At 38.5% G+C, this 12,985-nt stretch overlaps 1 protein-coding gene across 1 annotated transcript in view; it reads right to left on the bottom strand.

Annotated features, from left to right (window-relative positions):
* The window catches only part of KCTD16 (potassium channel tetramerization domain containing 16), a 437,534-nt gene that overhangs the window by 992 nt on the left and 423,557 nt on the right, over positions 1-12,985 (bottom strand). The window lies entirely within an intron of this gene.

Raw genomic sequence — 12,985 nt, 5'->3', positions numbered from 1 at the left:
TCATTTATTAACCCTGTCATCTTGGCAAACTACTTAGGTTTTTAAAGCTTCAGTTTCCTCATTTTACAGATGAGGATAATAACTTTTCTAGTAGTTAGAATTCTAGTCAGGATTAAAGTGGTGGCATTGATGGTGGTGTGTGCCATTCAGTCGGTTCCAATTTGGACAGGCCCTGAATAGGGTTTTTGAGGCTGTAATTTACAGAATCAAAAAACCTCATCTCTCTCCCATGGAGCAGCTGGTAGATCCGAACTGCTGATCTTGCAGTTAGCAATCTTACTTATTACCCACTACGCTACCAGGGTTCTTGAGGATTCAGGTAAATCAAGTAAAATTCTTAATGTAGCATGTGACACACAATAAGTATAAATGCTTGCTAATTCTGTTCAGACGCATAGTGACCCTGTATAAGATTTCTGAGGAGCAGTTGGTGGGTTTGAACTGCTGACCTTTTGGTTAGTAGTCCAATGCTTATTCTACAGCATCACACCAGTACTCCCTAATCCATAGCTCCATGTTATCACAGCCAGGCACAACATGGTTCATCTATAAGAATGGAATGGCAGCTCTCATTCCTGAAGGGCTTACACCAGGTTCCATTTAAACTCTGTCTATTCATTAGATCTTCACAAAAATGTCGTATACTCAATACTTCTACTTCTAGGTTCCATTCAAGGAAGCTGAGACCCAGAGAATATACAAATACTTGCCACAATTTACACAATTTGGAAGTGGCAGAGCTGGGATTTGAGTGCACATCTCCCCAATGTATAACAAAGGGGATTATCCATTTTTCTTTTTCCCTGCCTGGAAAATTCTTTGTTTTTCTTCAAAACTATGTCTGAGCATCATCACTCTCTTTAAAGTCTTTGTTCACCTCTTCTCAGAAATACTTTCATTCTTTTTTTCTAAGTTACGGTTGTCTTTTCTAAATATCTCTATTATTTCATGTGTTAAATTCTGTTATAATACTTTATGACTTTATGATTCACTTACTAGACCATGAACTACCTAAAGCGACCATAGGGAAGTGTCCATTGTTTGAACCCAAGACACTAGGCCAGGTAACATTGTAGACGTTCAATAAAGATTGCATTCTAATGATAACTTTTAACTACCTGGATCTAGTCATACTTGAAGTTATTCTTGCCAGTGGACTTTTTATTGATTGTTGTTGGTAAGTGCCGTTGAGTCAGTTCTGATGAACAGTGACCCTGATTAGAGTTTTCAAGGTTGGTGGGTTTCAACCACCGACTTTGGGGTTCAAACCAACCTTGCAGGCCAGAGCTTATCCTACAGCACCACACTAGGACTTAGTTATATGAGATAATAAACTCCTTGTTATTTTTAATCCTGTGTTGAGTCTGTCTCTCCCCATTGACCTACCTTAGCAAGAGTCTTGACCCATGTAAAACTGCACTCAGTTATTTGGAGGCAGACCCATTTTATTGTAGTTGTTAGTTACCATCCCTTTGAGACAGCCCACCCACTCATGATGACTTCCTGAACAATTATAAGAAATGATGTCTGATCCCATGCCATCCCCATGATCAGCTGTTGGTTAGATCACTGTGACTCATAGTGTTTTCATGGACTGATTTATAGGAGTAGATTGCTAGACCTTTCTTGCTAGTCCATCTTAGTCTGGAAATTCTGTTGAAAACTGTTCAGCATCTTAGTAATATGCAAGCCTCCACTGACAGATGAGTGGTGACTGCCAGAGAGCTAACCCAGGTTTCCTGGTAAAAAGCAATGTTCTAGACTTCTAGCCTCTGAAAAGCTGCTACCATCTTCCCAACCAGAGCATGGGAGCTCCATATGAGAAACACTGGACTGAGAACTACAAGGTCTGCAATTCAAGGCTACCAACTGCTTTGTGAGAGTAATATGAGGCTTTCTGCTCTCAAAAAGATTTAAAAGCCTTGGGAATCCTATCCAGGGGCACTGTGGAGTTGGTTCTGACTTGCTGCTGGACTTGCTGCTTTTTACTGATCATTTATGTGCTCATCAGTTTACATAGTCCATTGCACTTACTGCTGTTGCTATACCATTGAGGAGTTTCTGACTCAGAACAATCCTGTGTAGGATTTCTGAGGCTGCAAATCTTTTCAGGAACAGACAACCCCATCTTTGCTTATTGGCTGGGGGGCTCTAACCACAGACCTTGTGGTTCATAGACCAGTGCTTATCCTACAAAGTCACTGTGCACTTAAGTCATAAAATAAAACAAATCTGTTCTGTGATACTAATATTGAGGAACAAAGATAATTTAGTACTAGTCTGGTGGCATAGTGGTTACGAATTGGGCTGTGAACCTTAAGGTCAGCAGTTTGAAAGTACCAGCTGTTCCATGGGAGAACGATGAGGTTGTCTGTTCCCATAAAGATTTATAGCATCGGAAACCCTTTACAGGGTCGCTATGGGTTGGAATCGACTCGACTTAACAACAACTGGTGTAGTGCTGTAGGAGCAACACTAGACTGTGAAGCACAAGGGCGGCAGTTAAAACCCTCCAGTTGCTCATCAGAAACACTGTACAGAGTCTCTATGAGTTGGACCAGACTTGATGGCACTTAACAACAATAACATGTTTTAAAGGGCACTGTTTTGATTTTCACTATATACAATTTGCATAAATCATAGGTAATATTGTGATACTGATACTGAGGGATAAAGATAATTTAGTACTTTATATGTTTTAAAGGACACCCATTTGGATTTGCACAATATATAATTTACATAAAGAATAGGTCATATTATATAATAGGATCTTAGATTATTGCCATTTCTAATACAGTCAAGAGAGGGGAAGCCCAGAATAGAAACAACCAGGAAAGCTATTTCATATCTTCTTGTACAATAGCTGTTCTTTTTAACATATCAAAATGGTTTAAACATCAATGATAATTTATCATGATACATTTTTCTCAATGTAAAAAAAAAAATTTACTAGCTTTGGGACAATGCATCAAGATAAATTATTAAGTGGCTATAAATTATCAAGTAGCTATAACTACACCTGTTCTCTCAAACCACTTTAAAAATATGACTAGTAGTCATTGTATTTATATACCCATCAAACTCAATGCAACAATCCAATTAGCCAAAAGGAATCTCAACAGCACTGATGTCCTAGTTATTCCAGGCTATTACAAATAAATATGTTCCATCCAACAGAGAAATTGTTCAACGCATACCAGCTGGTGACTGAAAATATCAGAAAATGGCTTCTGTCTACCAGCATGTATTTAGCGGGGAGAGGGGAATCATTTGTCTCCTTCAGAAGGCAGATTTTGCCTCTGCCTCTCAAAACCCTTCAATCCTAACAAGACTCAATTGAAAAATGGCCTCAATCAATGAATTGTGTCAAAGAAAAGTAACTACAGGAACCTAGAGGTGATCTAGTTTCTTTTTTTGAGAAAAGTTCAAAAATTGAACTTAGTTTTTGAAAAAAATTCAGGAAGAAGAAGAGGTAATTGGAGAGATAAAGATATGCCAGAAGACGCCTGCCTTTTTTACCTTAAAACAAAACAATGAACTCTTTTGATCATTAACACTGCTGAAGAAATACAAGCCCTGTGTTTTCCTATCCAAGAGTTACCTTCCATACAATAAGTAAAGCAACTTCATTCAGAGATCTCAGAGGGAAGCCAGACTGCTCTAAAAGCCATTGTAACAACACAAACATCACCATGTGAGGAATCCATGTGTATTCATCTGGAAAACTGCATGCAGGCTTTCACTACATGGCCAAGCTAGGAAACTGGCACAGAGGCAGCTCCTTCCTCTCTGAACTGCAGGGATGATTGTGGATTTAAATGTCATCTGGGATCCTCCAGCTTCCAGGCAAATGGAAGTATTACTTTCCACTTATTCTAGGCGATATCATCATTAAAGGGAAATTAAAGAACTTAATTTTAGTGTAGCCTTTTATGCTACTACATGTTTCAATATTTTATGAGAATAGTTGAATGTTTTACCATTTTGGCAAGATAGTTCATAAAATGGCTCCTGAAGTCTATATATTTTATTGAACCCTAGAAAGAAACTGGATTTAATACAGACCAGCTGGAGGTTCTGTGTTATGAGTCACTATTTAATTGGAAAAATAATCACACTATCTTTTTTTTTTTTTTAATTCTTTTTGAACCACCGCCTGCCTGACTATCCTTTTCCCAAGAACTTATCTATTTGGGGATGGAACATAAAACCACAGCAAAGAGGCTGAAAAGCAGAATGCAGTAGTCACTTACACAGGTGCCACTGAGGTCTGCTTACAAATCTTGGAATATGGAAAGATCTGAAAGGTCAAATCTGCAAGTTAGAGTATTCTAGAATCTACCCCAATTATAGCAAATAAATGATCTCATAAATACCTTGGTAGTTAAAATTGCAGCATGATTTTGCTACCAATTCACTGAAGTTTCATAGAATTATTTTAATGGCTGGAATAATTCTCTCCATTTGGGGAAAAAAGAGGTTATACTTGATTAGACAAAATTCAATGTGGGGAGAAAACCATTTCATTCCCAGAAAATTCTAATGTACAGATGTTAAAACAAAAAACAATCATTTTAGGGGAATTTTTTTTACTAGTTACTGGTCAAATAGCCTAAAAACCAGGATTTTGAGTGGGTGCATCCCCGTTAAAATCCTGCTAGGAACTTGAATTTCCACCAAATACACTGAATAAAGATTCCATTCCTGGTATGGTGCTATAGGATAAGTACTGTACTATAAACCACAAGAACAGTGGCTAAACCCACCAGCCACTCATCTGAAACCCTATTGATGAAGTGGCAGCGAATCAGTTCCAACTCACAGTGACCCTTAATAGGGTTTCCAAGGAGTCACTGGTGAGTTTGAACTGCCACCTTGCAGTTCAAACCCACCTTACAGTCCAGTGCATTTTCCTGCAGCGCCACACTGTAACTCCCTGAAACTCTATATGGTGGTGGTGGTAGTATGATGTGGAGTTGGTTCTGACTCTTAATGACCCCGAATAGGGTTTCTGAGGCTATAAATCTTTATGGAGCAGAATGCCTCATCTTCCTCCCATGGAGCCACTGGTAGTTTTGAACTCCTGACAGTGAGATTAGCAGCCCAAATTGTATCTACTACACTACCAGATTTCTTTGGAATCCTATATAGGGTCACTATAAGCCCAAAACAACTTGATGGCATTCAATAACAATAACATAATGTGTATTTTAACAAGATTTGTAGGTGATTCTGATTTAGTATATCTGAGATGGAAAGGCAACAGGAAATGTAGATTTAGATTCAGTATATGTAGAATCAGAATCAGTATGTCTGGTGTGAAAAGGCAAATTCTCAACATGGGGTTGGGCAAGATAGAATGAATTCAAATCCCTACCAAAAGCTCTACCTTACTTTTTCATTTTAAACTATTATGAATTAAGTGAAGATTTACTGAGATCATCAGCTTTATATTCAACAAAGCATACACTTAGTTTCATCTCAATGTATGCAATCTCCTCCATGTAACAATAGTTGTCCCACTTGCTCTTCCTTGTTTTATCTTCCTTCTACTCTCTTTCTCAGTTTTGTCCTTAGGTAGATGTTGCGCAATTGAATGATTGATCATTCCATGATAAGAACACCTTACTAGTGTTGTTGTCCCCCTATAGATGGATCTAATACTTGGCTACAAGATGGGCCACAAAAGTGTGTTCTAGTCCAGACCTGCAGGGTGTCAAAGGCCACAGTCTCAGGTACCTCCTGTCTCTTTCTGACCAGTAACCTGGTCTCTTTTATAATTTTGAATTTGGGTTCACATTTTCTGCCACTCTATTTGGGCCCTTCTGAAGTGATCCCTTTCAGAGAAGTGGGTAATAGTAGCTGGATACCATCCAGTTCTTCGATACTACCTTACTTACAGGACCACTAGTAGTGTAGAGGTTATGAGTCAGGCTACTAATCTCATGGTCAGCAGTTCGAAACTACCAGTGGTTCTGTTGGAGAAAGATGAGGCTTTCTGCTCTCATAATGATTTACAGCCTCAGAAACCCTATGCAGGGTCACTGTGAATCGGAATCAACTCCACGGCACATCACCACCAACACCAACCACAACCTTACTTTTTGATAAACCATTGCTGAAATTATTGAACATCATGTCATTTTTAGTGCTTAGCACATAATGGAGATTTAAAAAAATGTTTGATGAATGAATGAATGTTCCAAACACATATGAAAGGACTTCAAAACGTTGGCGGAAAAATTTCATGATCTTTTAATTCCATTTTTACATTAACTTTTGAAGCCCCCTCATATGTGAATTGTATAATAACAGAGAAGATCTCAGTCTCCAGAATGAGGACCCACCATTTGTCAGTTTGTGGGTGTTGGAATCCTTGAGCTTCAGTTTCCACATCTATAAAATAAGGGTAGCAGTGATATCTTCCTCACAGGGGTTTAGGAAGATTAAGGGAGACAGTTCATATAGAGCATGTATAATGGTTTGTGGCACACAATAAGCATTCCATTTCCCCAGGCTCATTTATCACATGAACCTAATTTAAGCCAGACAGTATTTTACATAAGTCAATCAGGAACTTGATTATTACAGTTCTACCAAGGAGCTCTGGTAGCGTAGTGGTTACAAATCGGGCTGCTAACCTCAAGGTAGACAGTCCGAAACTTTCAGCTGTTCCGCGGGAGAAAGATGAGGCTTTCTTCTCCCATAAAGATTTGCAGCCTCGGAAACCTTATGCAGAATCACTATGAGTTGGAACCAACTCCACGGTACTTAACAACAACAACAACCAATATACCATACTGCCAATTCTCACATCTGGATGGAACATCAATGGGACTCATCAGGAAAATGCATAACAAGCTTTTACAAAGCCTGCCTGGAAGGCATAGGGAGTACCCACAGGTATAGTGTCTGACACGTTGTTTGTATTACCAGGAACTAGTTTTTAAAGGATGACAGAAAAGGAGTCCTGGTGTGGCACTGTAGGATAAGCACTGGACTACTAACCACAAGTGATTCAAACCCACCAGTGGCTCCTGGGAAACCCTGTGTTGTTAAGTGCCGTCGAGTCGATCCCAACCCATAGAGACCCTGTGTAGGGTTTCTAAAGAGCAGCTGGTGAACTTGAATCGCCAAACTTGTAGTTCAAACGGCTTTGCAGTCTGGCTTATTAACCCACAGTGCCACACCAGGAAATCCTATACAGGGTAGGTATAAGTCAGAACCGACTCAACAACACTTAACAAAAACACAGGAAAAGGAAAGGGCCTTTCTTTACAGTGCAGTACTGTTCTAAACTGCCAGCTGTTCCACGGGAGAAAGATGAGGCTTTCTGCTCCCGTAAAGACTTACAGCCTTGGAAACGCTATACAGGATCGCTATGAGTCGGAACAGACTCCAAGGCACATAATAACAACAACAACAACTTAGAAATTTTAAAATTGGATGCATCTGTCAGGATTAAATATATATTTGTAGACACATTACATACATTTAAATTCAGAGCGTTTGTATTTTAGATTAAATGGAGGAGGGCCAGGAAACTCAGTTGCCCTTGTGGTGGTGGTGGTGTGCTGTGGAGTCGGTTCCGACTCATACCTACCCTGCATGAGGTTTCTGAGCCTGTAAATCTTTACGAAAGCAGAAAGCCTCATTTTTCTCCTGCGGAACCACTGGTAGTTTCGAACTGCTGACCTTGAGGTTAGCAGCCCCGCTCGTAACTACTATGCTACCAGAGTTCCTTCAGTTGTCCTAGATATCCTTTAAACTCCTAAAACATTGAGCATTTTATACCTTGGAATCACTGAGGTCCAATCAAGCAAATCATATGATTGGCCTTGACCCCCTCCCATGCCAGCCCTCGCTGTCAAAGTTCTAACTGGTAAGGGAGGATGAACAGAAGAAAGACTACAGAAAATGTCTTAGCTATGAAAAATTCAAGCTGACCTGAATGAAACATGACTTAGCAAACTCACAAAGTGCTTATGCATTTTTAAAAGAGGCAGCTCTGCAATCTACGCACATTTCCAATCCTCCACTTCCTAATGGCTGTGAATACGATGTACATCATTTACAGCAACAGCTGGGAAAACTGCTTTCCCCTGTCTTCTCTGTCAATGATGTAGGAGCCTACCAGTCTGGGAGCTAGGTGGCCAGATTTAATTTATTGAGGCTGCTGAAAGACTTTCTTGGTATCCCACGTTGAAACATCAATAATGGCCAAATTGATGTTTTCATAATTCTGCTAACCTTGGTACAGATACTGCATAGTGGAGATAGGGAACAGGCTAGCTGCATGAGCTTCTAAGAAAAATGCATCTTCAAGCTTCACAAGCATTATTTCCTACTTGTTGCTGACCTTTATTACTCAATGGTATTTGGTCTTGACTGCACCCAGCTGAGGCTCCTTCTCTTTAAGAAGGTGGCAAGTATAGGTATGTTGTTGTTGTTAGGTGCCGTGGAGTCGGTTCCGACTCATAGAGACCCTGTACAGGGTTTCCGAGGGTAAATCTTTATGAGAGCAGAAAGCCTCATCTTTCTCTCGCAGAACAGCTGGTAGTTTCGAACTGCTGACCTTAAGGTTCGCAGCCCGATTCGTAACCACTACGCTACCAGAGCTTCTTATAGGTATGTAGGGAAAGACAATTAAATCACCTACTTATCATCCTGGGCAGGTCAGAAAAACAAAAACCACACTAGTTATCTTAATAGAAAGAATTTATTATAAGGAACTGATTAAATAGATAGTGTTGTCAACACTAAGTGCCATTAAGTCAGTTTGGTCTCATAGTGCCTCTATATATGAACATTGGTGGGTTTGAACCACCAATCTTGTGGATCAAACATACCTTAAAGTCCAGTGCTTATCCTATAGTGCCACACCAGGACTAAAATGAATATGAAAAAAAAAAAAAAATGATGGCACTGAAGAGACAAAGAAAGTAACTGCAAGAGGCAGCTACCACCCTTGGGACTAGAAAATCTCAGAAAAGACCATGATGTTATTAGAATCTAGAAGCCAGGAGGAGACACCCTATGAAGTTGGGGGCAGAGCATCTGAAGAGGGCATACTGCCCATTGCTGCTGGTATTGCCAAAAGGAATTTGGTACTGGAAATTAAAGACTTTTTCATTTTAATTAGGATATTGAACCAACTACATTTGGGATAAATATAGGCTAGGTTGATGCTGATGTAAAGAGCAAAAAATCAAGAAGTCCTTTGTCTCCTTATGTCTTCTTGGTCTTCCTCTAGTTTACCCCCACTGATAGAACCTATCAGAAAGCTAGTTATGCAAAGGAAAAATGTGATTAGTGGAATCCCGGCCCCAGCATCACAAAATACAGTATATACAGGTAGGTCTGGAGACCAGAGACAACAGTTTAATGGCCAGCACACTACATTCACACTGAGAAGGAAGCAAAAGGAACAAACACACAGTTCTTGATCTACTGGAATGTGTTTTTTTAACAAAAGAGTTATATAATCTTTGAAGTATTGTACACATATCGTTGCTATTTTTAAGTGCCATTGAGTAAGTTCTGACTCATAGTCACTTGTATAGGGCTTCTGAAGAGTAGCTGGTGGGTTTGAACTGCCAGACGTGTGGTTCATAGTCCAATGCTGATCCTACAGTGCCACACAGAAGTCCAATAGAAGAGTTAGGAAGTAGAAATGAAAGAAAACCACTATTACCTCAGTTCAGTTTCTGTCAGGGTTCTGTATTTGCTCTTCCCTCTACTAGCAAAACTCGTGTTTCCATTCTTCACTTGTTTCTCATCCTCAAGAGCTAAGCTTAAATATCTCAGAGAGGCTTTACATCTCCACTGCTTCCCATGCCAACTGAAACAGTCCAGACCTCCTATCTTTTGCTATCATGACACCACTGCATGTAATTACAGATATATTTATATGTTTAATGTTTATTTCCTACTAACTTTACTTTCTCTATTCTAGTGCATATCAGTACACATACAGGCCAGGTGCCAGGGCACATAGTAGATGCATAACAGATATCTACATAATAAATGAATAACATAGGAAATGGATGATGATCATAGAAAATAATTTCTGATTTAGAACAGAAAGAGTGAAAATTCTGACATTCAAACATCATTAGAAAGAAAATAATTTATGCATATCACTAAATATTTAGTATATATTGTCACAAGATGGGAGTGTGGTGACTGGATTGCAAACCACAAAGTAAGCAGTTCAAACCCACCAGACACTCCATGAGAGACAGATGAAGCTTTCTGGTCCTGTAAAGATGCACAGCCTCAGAAACCCTATACAAGGTTGCTGTGAGTTAAAACTGACGTGAGGGCACTTAACAACATCACAAGACAATATATATGTGGCAAAAACAGGCTAACTTACAGAGATACTGGCAAAAGCCATTAGGCAAGACAAGACCTATTGGAAATTGAAGATACACATAGATACGTACACGGACAAAGCAATTAAAAAACTATTGGTAGTAGGGTTCTAGTTCATAAATACAAGAGTTTATTCAAAGCTAAATGTGTTTAAAAATATATCTTCAATCAGTGGATAGCTACACAAAATTTCTCTCAGTAATATACCTTAGTTTCATTAGAGTTGCTTTCTATCCCCCACACCCCCAAAAAGGATACTTTGTGAATTATTGAAATAAATTATTTGAGGTCAGGGTTAATTAATATCAAATTTTTAACAAAACTTGAATGGACATCTTCCTAAATTATTGAAGGTTTGCAATAAGTTTATAGGGATGTTGTCCCACATAAACAATAGTATTTAAATGGATCAAATGTTTTAAGGCATACTGGGAATACCCTGAAGATGAATTCAGGATAGAGGTGGGATTTTGGGTGATTCCAAAGGAGCAATCTTGGCAGATTTTCTCAAAAAACAAAAGAATGATTACAAGGATTTATTAGGAATAAATAAAGAAAATTGATAATTGAATTGTTGAGAAAGTTGTGCCAAATAATTTTTATCTTACATAAAAACAATGTAGTTGTTCACTTTCTGTGGGTCGTAAGGGCTACATTATGAGAATACCCTATTCCCCCTACATCCTTGATCTAGCCTCTTCATACTTCTTTTTGTTCCCCAAATTCAAAGAACATTGAAAAAAATTATGGTTTGCGTTCTTCAAGTATGCTAAAACTGCCATTTTGACCTGTTGTAAATCGAAGAGTACAGAATTCTCTGGGGAAGGGTAAAGAGATGAAACATTGCTTTCAGAAGTGTATAGCTCTAGATGGAGGATGTGTTGAGAAACAATAGCTTCACATTTCAATTTTTAGTTCTATAAAGGCTAGGATTTTATAGCAATACTGTTTTACTTACTCTTATAAATATAAATAAATGCATATTTTGAAATTGATCACCAGTCATAATGATTTATTAATATCAAGAAATCCCTAAGGACATTATCTACCTTAGATAATAATTAATTTTCCTCACCATTCAATCTGTGGCCTCAATTTACATAATTTACTAATTTGTTGATGCACAGACATATCCTCTCAGCTTGGGTTTTTCATCTGTAGAGGTTTCTCTCTAAATCAACAACGCAATGTGTAAAGCAATAAATTCTGAAATTGGACTCCTTGTCTTACTGGCTTCTTCATTGATGATGCATTTGTTCCATTTTTCAGATTCATTTTCCTCTTTTCTTGCTTTCTACCTCCTTATTTGATTTTCTCATCTTACCTTCAGTTTTTTCAGCTATGCCCAAAGAGTCTCCATTTGTCTATTTTATAAGGAAATTATGATCTTCTTTCCTACCTAGTTTTTCATATCCTGGACATCATTTCTTTAGCCAGTTCACAATTATTATTATTATTATTTTTTTTTAAGTGGCACAAATTCCTCACAGTCTACAACTTCTCATAGGCAACATCCAAGGGTTCTTGTTTCCTAGATTTTTTTTTCCCTATATAGAGTCTTTGCTGAATATATCCAAGTTCATAAAAATTTTGTATTAGAGATGTTTAAACATTAGTAGACCAAAACAATAAAAAGATAGACTTTAAGACATGAACGTCGCTGTTAAGTTCCACCAAGCTGATTCTGACATAGCTACCCTGTCTAAGGTTTCCAAGGCTTTAAATCTTCATGACAAAGAAAGCCTCATCTTTCTCCTGTATAAGATATGATAGCATTATTATTGCTGGTAAGTGCCATCGAGTCGATTCTGACCTATAACAACCCTGTATAGGGTTTCTGAGGAGCAGGTAGTAAGCTTGAACTGCCAACCTTACAGTTCAATGTGATTTTGCAGTCCAGCACATTAACCCACATAGTGCCACACCAGGACTCTGAAGACATGATAGTCCCAATGATTTCAGCCCTTCCATCATTTTTAAAGTAATTAACCAATTAAATAACTTGTAAATTGTTATTAGGTACCATCGAGTCAGTACCAACTCATAACTACCTTATGCACAACAGAACAAAACACCCCCTGGTCCTGAGCCAACCTCACAATTGTTGGTATGCTTGAGTCCATGGCTGCTGCCTCTGTGCCAATCCATCTTGTTGGAGATCTTCCACTTTTTCATAGACCTTCCACTTTACCAAGCATGATGTCATTCTCCAGGGACAGGTCCCTCCTGTTAATATGTCTGCTATATGAGAGATGAAATCTGGCCATTCTGGCTTCTAATGAGCATTCTGGTTATACCTCTTCCAATACAGATGTGTTTGTTCTTTTGGCAGTCCATGGTACTTTTAATATTCTCCTCCAACACTGTAACTCGAATGAATCAATTCTTCTACCTTCTTTATAAAGAAGACCATAAGTTTTCTTAGGTCTTTTATATTTATGTTTATATGTAAAAGTTTGGTACCTTTTAATTGGAAATAAGTATTTAGAAACAGTTATTGAGAATGAAGAGAGATTCCTGGTGTGGCAACCACAACAATTGGAAATAGAATTGTAAATAACCTAACCTAAAGCAAAGTTTTGCTCAAGGTAATACAGAAACGGCTACA

Source organism: Chrysochloris asiatica, unplaced genomic scaffold (assembly GCF_000296735.1).
Source record: "Chrysochloris asiatica unplaced genomic scaffold, ChrAsi1.0 scaffold00232, whole genome shotgun sequence".
In the NCBI taxonomy this organism is placed as follows: domain Eukaryota; kingdom Metazoa; phylum Chordata; class Mammalia; order Afrosoricida; family Chrysochloridae; genus Chrysochloris; species Chrysochloris asiatica.
This window is presented reverse-complemented; position numbering and strand designations above follow the sequence as displayed.